Below are 9,110 nucleotides of genomic sequence, written 5' to 3' on the forward strand. Positions count from 1 at the left end.
TAACACTCATGTTTAGTATACTATTTTCATAAGTATTTCTACATCCTTATTATAATTATTCATTTAAGTTTCAAGTTAAATGCAATAATTTGTTATTAACTCAATTTAATACTTATTTGATTAAAACATCTTAAATTTTGTATTAATTGATTGAGTTAATTTGATGACATTCTCAGTTATAATATTTATTTCATTTTTTTGTTTTAATTTAAGTAGGATTAATTAAGTTTGAAGTCAATATTAATTTGAAATTAAATTTATTTAGGTTATTTTAAAAACAAAGTTAATAAATTAGTACATTAATTAATCTATTATTTTTTTAATTAATTTTTTAAAAAATAAGATTAGCAATTAAGTAAATTAAATAAGTTATTAATTTCAAGTTGTTAAATTACATTAAAATTTAAGTTAAGTAACATAGACTTAGAATTAATTTTAATTTTAATTTAACTTTAAGTTTGGGTTTAATTTAAGTTTAACTTAATTTAAATTTAACTTTAATTTTAAAGTTTAATTTCAATTTTAAGTTTAAGTTTAATTTTAAGTTTAAAGTTTAATTTTTAACTTAATTTAAGTTTTAGGTTTAACATAATTTAATTAGTTTAATTTAATTTAATTTAGTAAATTTTAAATTTAATTTAATTTAATTTAATTTAATTTTTAATTAATTTGATTTTAAATTTTAGTTTTAGTTTTGATTAAGTTAGTTTAAAATAATTTTTAAGATAGTTTTTAAATTAAACTAAAAATAAATTTTAAAATAGATTTTTAATGTAATTTTTAAAATAAATTTTAAAATAGATTTTTAAGTTAATTTTAAAATAATTTTTTAAAATTAGATTTTTCAGTTAACTTTTAAAAGATTTTTTTTTAAAAAAAATATTTTTAAGCTATTTAAAAAAATGTTTTTTAAGTTAATTTTAAAATAATTTTTCTGTTAAACTAATTTTTTAAAATAATTTTTGAAATAATTTTTAAGATAATTTTTAAAATAATTGTTAAAAAATTTTAAGATAATTTTAAAAATAATTTTTAAGGTAATTTTTAAAATAATTTTTAAGATAATTTTAAAGTAATTTTTTAAATATTTTTTTAACATAATTTTTAAGATAATTTTTAAAATAATTTTTTAGATAATTTTTAAAATAATTTTTAAAATAATTTTTAAAATAATTTTTAAAATAATTTTTAAAATAATTTTTAAGATAATTTTTAATATAATATTTAAAATAATTTTTAAGGTAATTTTTAAAATAATTTTTGAAATAATTTTGAAGATAATTTTTTAGATAAGTTTTAAAAGAAGTTTTAAAATAATTTTTAAGATAATTTTTAAATAATTTTAAAGATAATTTTAAAAATAATTTTTAAGATAATTTTTAAAATAATTTTGAAATAATTTTAAAGATAATTTTAAAAATAATTTTGAAAATAATTTTGAAAATAATTTTTAAGATAATTTTGAAATAATTTTTAATTTAAGTTAATTTTTGAAATTAAAATTTCAATTTAATTTTATTTGGTTTAGTTTAATTTTAATTCAATTTTAGTTAGATTTAATTTAATTTGGTTTGATTTGATTCGATTTGGTTCGATTCGATTCGATTCGAAGTCCTTAGTCATCTTACCCGATCTAGGTTTTCAATCAGGGAATACTATGAGTTAGATTCAGTTTCAAGGTTTGGCTTAACTTTGTGTTAAATTCATGTTTAACTTTAGGCTTAACAAATAGACATTCTCTGCATAAATTTCTGGGCTATGGTGAGTCACTTGGACATCATTAGAGTAACCATGCCTTCGAGGTTTTCCAAATAGTCCTATCCACTGAACTTAGTACAAAACATTGGTCTAACTAGTTAGGACTCGTAAGGGGTAGCTTCGGTTAGGACTCGCAAGAGGCCTATGCATCTCACGTCATTCTAAGTTTTTTGAATACATAATCAAGATAGACCTAGTGTGTTTGTGATATGCTTGTTACCTAGATCTATAGGATCATGCTTTCTAGGTGTTTGTCCTAGACTAAGGCTAAGATAAATTTTGAAACACTAGGGAAATGAGAATTTGAGAAAACATAAGTAATGTTTTTTTTAGAATTTGAAAGTTTGATTAAGGAGAACACACATCCTACTCTTTAATAAGATTTTCAAAAAGGAATTCTCTAGATTATCCAAATAGAATAGTCAACAAGTAACTAAATAGATATATTAAGTCAAGCAAATAAACAATATATACAAGTACACTGAAAAATAATGTCTAGTCATCATCGGCAAGTAGAGGCGGGGGTTGATCAGTCACTCGTAAGACATGAAGTATAGCCTGCATCTGTAGGTCTAGCTGGCTAAATCCAGTGATCATCTCCCCCTAAAGAGGTGAAACTCTCTGAGACTGACTGTCGAATCTATGCGAAAGACTCTTCAAGTCTAGCAAGGCAGTCCTCTACGAAAAGCAAGGTCGAGGGCTGGGTTGGGGTCGGAAGAGGTGCAAAGAGCTCCTCAATAGTAAATGCTAGCTCCTCCCCCATGGTTGCAGCCGCTTCATCAACCTCGGCCGGAATGACTGGTGGGATATCCTCCTCGGCCTCGTCTAGAACGACTGGCTGAGAACCCACTCTCCAAGCCAGTCCCCCCTGAGCCGTAACATCTATATACACTAATGCAAGTTGACGTTGACCAATCTCAACATATGTGCTAAGAGAAGTAGGTGTACCTTGGGTCATATCTACTCCTATGGTCAAAAATATAAAAGTAAAAATGTGACAGTATGACATATGAACCTATCTCCTAGTGATGAGACAGGATGCATGAATGATATTCTGAAACATATGTAATGCAATGTCAATGTCTAATCACTGGCATAGTGTATAAAGGAGGAACGAATGTGAGGGTTACATCATCGCAACATCGCGAGATGTGATCGACAAAATATAGGTGGTCAAAACTCTATATAGGACATAGCCCTGAACCTTGAGAGAGAAAGACCTGAAGCTAGTTACAGTGGGTACTTTTTCCTCCCAAAAAAAAATACAAATGGATAGTATCAAATGTAATATGGGAGTAGGATTCGTCAAATGGTAAATCCCTACTAGGATAACACAAAAACGGGCATGCTGACAGCTTAAATCCTAAACTATCATACAGTAGAGTGGGTGAGAACCTAAAGTCCTTATCACCTACTCTGGTGGAGTATGTCAAGTCATTGACCTTAACTCAGTTGTTATAAAATTGGGCACATAAATCTAAGTTTACTGAATGACTACAGTAAATTTATCAATCTATCTAATTTATAATAGCCTATAACTTCTATAATATAGGGACAATAATAGAAAAAAATGTTCTATTTAGATATCTAGATTTCAATACAACATATGTACGATCTAGGAAATCTAACCTAAGATACTCAATAGGGAATCTGACATCGACAAAAGGGATACTATTGGAACTAGATTGGGATGGAATAATGTTCCGTCACTTCCTAAAGTAGTATATGCATGTAAATATTTAAGAAAAAACACACAAACATAGAAAATAATTAGATAGATCGAGTTAGAGAGTACTTAGAAGGCATAGTTGTGGTTTCGAAGGTGAAAAGTGGAGAGAAAAGTGAAAGAAGGTGGCTAGAGGGTGCCTTCTGGAGGTATTTTTCGTGAATAGAGACCTTCTCTATTCACTGTTAAAATTTGGGTTGAAGGCGCCTTCAGGCCAATGGAAGATGTCTTCCATGCGCTATGGAGAGCGCCTTCAAACGTGTTGAAGGCAACTTTAGTTGGTTGGACAGAAATTTTGCCGCCCTTCCAAGGGCGCCTCTGATTGTATGGGAGGTGCCTTTGACACTAGTTTTTTTAATTATTTTTATTTATATTTTTAATTCTTAAGTTAAGTTTTAATTTTAAGTTTAATTTAAGTTTAAGTTTTAATTTAAAGTTTATTTTTTTATTTAAGTTTTAATTTTAAGTTTAATTTCAGTTTAAATTTTAGTTTAAGTTAAGTTTAATTTTAGGTTTTAATTTAAATTTAAGTTAAGTTTAATTTTAAACTTTAATTTTAAGTTTTAATTTAAGAAGTTAAGTTTAATTTAAGTTTTTAAATTTAAGTTTAATTTAAGTTTTAATTTAAAGTTTTATTAAGTTTTAATTTTAATTTAAGTTTTAATTTTAAGTTTAATTTAAGTTTAAGTTAAGTTTTAATTTAAGTTAAGTTTAAGTTTTTTAATTTAAGTTTAATTTTAAATTTAAGTTTAAGTTAAGTTTAATTTAATTTTAATTTAATTTAATTTAATTAAATTAATTTTAATTTAACTTTAATTTTAATTTATTTTAATTTTAATTTATTTTAATTTAAATTTATTTAAAATTTATTTTATTTTAAATTTTATTTTATTTTATTTTTATTTTATTTTAATTTAATGTTTTGGTTTTAAGTTAAATTTAAAATTTATTAACCTAATCATCTCACTCAGTCTAAGTTTTCAGACAAAGACATTCTATCATTTTATGAGATGAGTTAAGTTAGATTGTTAGGAGTTGATTTAACTTGGGTTAGATTCAAGTTTAGTTTTGCATTAATCAAGTAGGCATTCTTTGAATAAATTTCTAAGTTGTGGTGAATCACACGAAATTATTAGAGTAATCACGTGCTTCGAGATTTTTCAAATAGTCTTGCCCAAATAACTTAATATAAAATTTTGGTCTAACCAATTTAGATTGGTAAAGGATAGCTTCAGTTAGTTCCACTAAGCCAAATGCACCAGGTAGAATACATAAGAATTTTCCTAGACATATATAGATAGAGCTTCCCTAACTTACTATTATCTCAAACTTCTCTAGTACCGTTTGCCAAGTTATTAGTCCCTAATTTATCTAATCCTAATTACTCTGTCAGATAAACTATTATTATTTTAAAGGTCTCAACTAGTTTGGTGTCTCTCCCCTGAATGATTGAACTTGGGTTTATTTTAAATTTTAGGTTTATATCGATTTATTTTATAATTAAAATAAACTTGATTATAGTTTGAGTTTAAGTTGAATTTGTAATTCTTTGATTTAGTTTTTTATTTTATTTTATATTTTAGGTTTGAATTTGAATTAGTAGTTTTGATTTTTATTTTTGAGTTTGAATTATTTGGTTTATTTTGATTTAGTTTTAGGAAGTGAATTTTCTTTTTGGGTACATAATATTGGTTGAGTCCTACTTACTTGGTTAGATAAACTTTTGGAACCCAAACTTTGATTGGTTTGTTATTTTGGGTTACGAGTAATATAAATATTTTATTTAAGTTGTTTTATATCTGAGTCCGGATTTATTATAATTAAATTGATAGTGGTGCTCTTATTTTACTTTTCTTTGAATATGCAGTAATTGACGAGGGGGTATAATAGAAAATAAGATGTATTTTTTTTTTTTTGAATTCTATAACTGTAAATGATGTTTGATGCCATTGCTCATGTGAATTTAATAAGAGCTTTAGCTTTGACTAATTTTGATAAAAGTTAATTAATATTAACTTTTGCCTTCGACTGTAAAGAGTGTCTTCGGTAAAAAAAAAAATTAAAATTGAGGATTCATTAGATATTTTCTAAAAAAAAAAAAATACTGCTATTTTGACAACAATTGAAATATGGACGGCCTTTTTATTTGGATTCTATTTAAAGTATAAATAAAACATTACTATATTATTAGTAACAGGAAGACAACAATTGATTGGAGAAATATAAAAAAAAACTTCCAATAGAACAGATCTGTTATTCTTACCCTCGAGCAGCATCTAAGCATTCTAATCCAACGATCACATTAGCACTTCACTTTCAATGGGCGGTGATGATAAGAAGCGACGGGGGCAGTCAGCGTTGAACCTGCGGGATAACATTTGAGGGCCAAACCCTCGACGGAAAACCCAATCTTCGACGGCGTTAATAAAATACCCGGCTCCGGATCGATATCTTCGCCTCGTCGCTCCTGTAGACTGGATCGCTCGTAAGAAGGAGCACGGAGGAGATCGCGGAGATGGCGACCGGCGGCAAAGCGGTTCTCGAGGACGTTCCGTCGCTGGATCTGATGACGGAGCTCCTCCGCCGCATGAAATGCGCGTCGAAGCCCGACAAGCGCCTCATCCTCATAGGTGGTCTCTCCTTCGTAAACAAACGTCTTTTTGAACTTTGTTTCTTTTGGAATTAGAATCAGTGTGCTAGTCGCCTTCCACTTTTTTCGTGGGGATCCGACTTCTGAGCATGTTTTCGCTCCCCTCGTAATTGCAGCTAAAATTTCACCGTAGTATTTACCAAAAAAAATAGTCGAAAAGGTTTGCTTACCTAGTTATTTTTCTAATGCAAACTAAAGGCTGCATATTTTCTATGAGAATTGAGATGTACTTTGATAGGATCTTCCTTTAACTTTATTTTCTTTTCTAAAGATAAGTTTTAGATAAGTTAGACCTTTTCTCTTGAAAATATATTTTTATTTTATTTTTCTTTTAGACCTTTTCTTTTGAAAAGGTAGTTTAGGTGCTTATTTAAAGAGACCTATGTAATTTTGGAAAACAAGTAATTTTCTTTTTGGTTAATCAATTTCACTTGATTATTGGAGGTCGATCCCCTCGAAGTGATCACCCTATACCCCTTTTCATTTTCTTTCCTTCAATTTTTCCACGCGATAGGCCTCAGGTTCCTATCAACTTGGTATCAAAGCCAAGTTCACTTCATCATCGCCCTATAGTATCAAGCATCAACTTCTTCAACACCTCAAGCCGCATCTACCAACAAGCGCATGGTCTAAACTCGACTTCAAGAGAAGAAAATCCACTCTACATGACCACCGGAGGATCTCAAGTTGACGCCAAATGGGCTCTAGAATTTGAAGCTAAGCACGAGACAAGAATGAATAAACTCGAAAAAACTATAGCATCATTGGGCACAATAGTACAAGAATTGAAGGGTTGTTTAGAGGTGGATTCCAACTCAAGCATACTAATCAAAAGGGGAACAAATCAGTAGTCTCGATAACGACAATATGACCATAGAGCGAACTCAAATGAGGATCGAGAGCACAACCTTCTACGTATGAAGGTGGAATTTCCTCCGGAGAACAACGATTCGATTGGATAGATTTCAAGGAATTACATTAAAATTTAAGTTAAGTAACATAGACTTAGAATTAATTTTAATTTTAATTTAACTTTAAGTTTGGGTTTAATTTAAGTTTAACTTAATTTAAATTTAACTTTAATTTTAAAGTTTAATTTCAATTTTAAGTTTAAGTTTAATTTTAAGTTTAAATTTTAAGTTTAAAGTTTAATTTTTAACTTAATTTAAGTTTTAGGTTTAACATAAGTTAATTAGTTTAATTTAATTTAGTAAATTTTAAATTTAATTTAATTTAATTTTTAATTAATTTGATTTTAAATTTTAGTTTTAGTTTTTATTAAGTTAGTTTAAAATCATTTTTAAGATAGTTTTTAAATTAAACTAAAAAAAAATTTTAAAATAGATTTTTAATGTAATTTTTAAAATAAAGTTTAAAATAGATTTTTAAGTTAATTTTAAAATAATTTTTAAAAATTAGATTTTTCAATTAACTTTTAAAAGATTTTTTTTTAAAAAAAATATTTTTAAGCTATTTAAAAAAAATGTTTTTTAAGTTAATTTTAAAATAATTTTTCTGTTAAACTAATTTTTAAAAATAATTTTTAAGATAATTTTTAAAATAATTTTAAATTTAAGTTAATTTTTAAAATAATTGTTAAAAATTTTTAAGATAATTTTTAAAATAATTTTTAAGGTAATTTTTAAAATAATTTTTAAGATAATTTTAAAATAATTTTTAAAATAATTTTTTAATATAATTTTTAAGATAATTTTTATGATAATTTTGAAAATAATTTTGAAAATAATTTTGGAAATAATTTTTAAGGTAATTTTTTAAATAATTTTTGAAATAATTTTTGAAATAATTTTGAAGATAATTTTTTAGATAAGTTTTAAGAGAAGTTTTAAAATAATTTTTAAGATAATTTTTATATAATTTTTTAAAATAATTTTTGAAACAATTTTAAAGATAATTTTAAAAATAATTTTGAAAATAATTTTTAAGATAATTTTTAAAATAATTTTGAAATAATTTTTAATTTAAGTTAATTTTTGAAATTAAATTTTCAATTTAATTTGATTTGGTTTAGTTTAATTTTAATTTAATTTTAGTTAGATTTAATTTAATTTGGTTTGATTTGATTCAATTTGGTTCGATTCGAAGTCCTTAGTCATCTTACCCGATCTAGGTTTTCAATCAGGGAATACTATGAGTTAGATTCAGTTTCAAGGTTTGACTTAACTTTGTGTTAGATTCAGGTTTAACTTTAGGCTTAACAAATAGACATTCTCTGCATAAATTTCTAAGCTATGGTGAGTCACTTGGACATCATTAGAGTAACCATGCCTTCAAAGTTTTCCAAATAGTCCTATCCACTGAACTTAGTAAAAACCTTGGTCTAACTAGTTAGGACTCGTAAGGGGTAGATTTGGTTAGGACTCGCAAGAGGTCTATGCATCTCACGTCATTTTAAGTTTTTTGAATACACAATCAAGATAGACCTAGTGTGTTTGTGATATGCTTGTTACCTAGATCTATAGGATCATACTTTCTAGGTGTTTATCCTAGCCTAAGGCTAAAATAAATTTTGAAACACTAGGGAAATGAGAATTTGAGAAAACATAAGTAATGTTTTTTTAGAATTTGAAAGTTTGATTAAGGAGAACACACATCCTACTCTTTAATAAGATTTTCAAAAAGGAATTCACTAGATTATCCCAATAGAATAGTCAACAAGTAACTAAATAGATATATTAAGTCAAGCAAATAAAAACACATACAAGTAATAATCAAAAATAATGTCTAATACCACCCAAAAGTAGAGGTGGAGGTCAGATCACCACTGTAAGGCAGGCGAAGTATATAGCTCAGATCAGAGGTCTAGTCACGAACCAAAGGATCATCTCCGAGAGAGGTGAATCTCTGAGAATCGATCATTTGAATCTATGGAAGACCTTCAAGTCTAGCAAGGTACCCTCTAATAAAGCAAGGTCAAATGGTTACTTCCAAGAGGTGCAAATAGTTCTCACAATA

This window comes from Zingiber officinale, chromosome 5B (assembly GCF_018446385.1).
Source record: "Zingiber officinale cultivar Zhangliang chromosome 5B, Zo_v1.1, whole genome shotgun sequence".
In the NCBI taxonomy this organism is placed as follows: domain Eukaryota; kingdom Viridiplantae; phylum Streptophyta; class Magnoliopsida; order Zingiberales; family Zingiberaceae; genus Zingiber; species Zingiber officinale.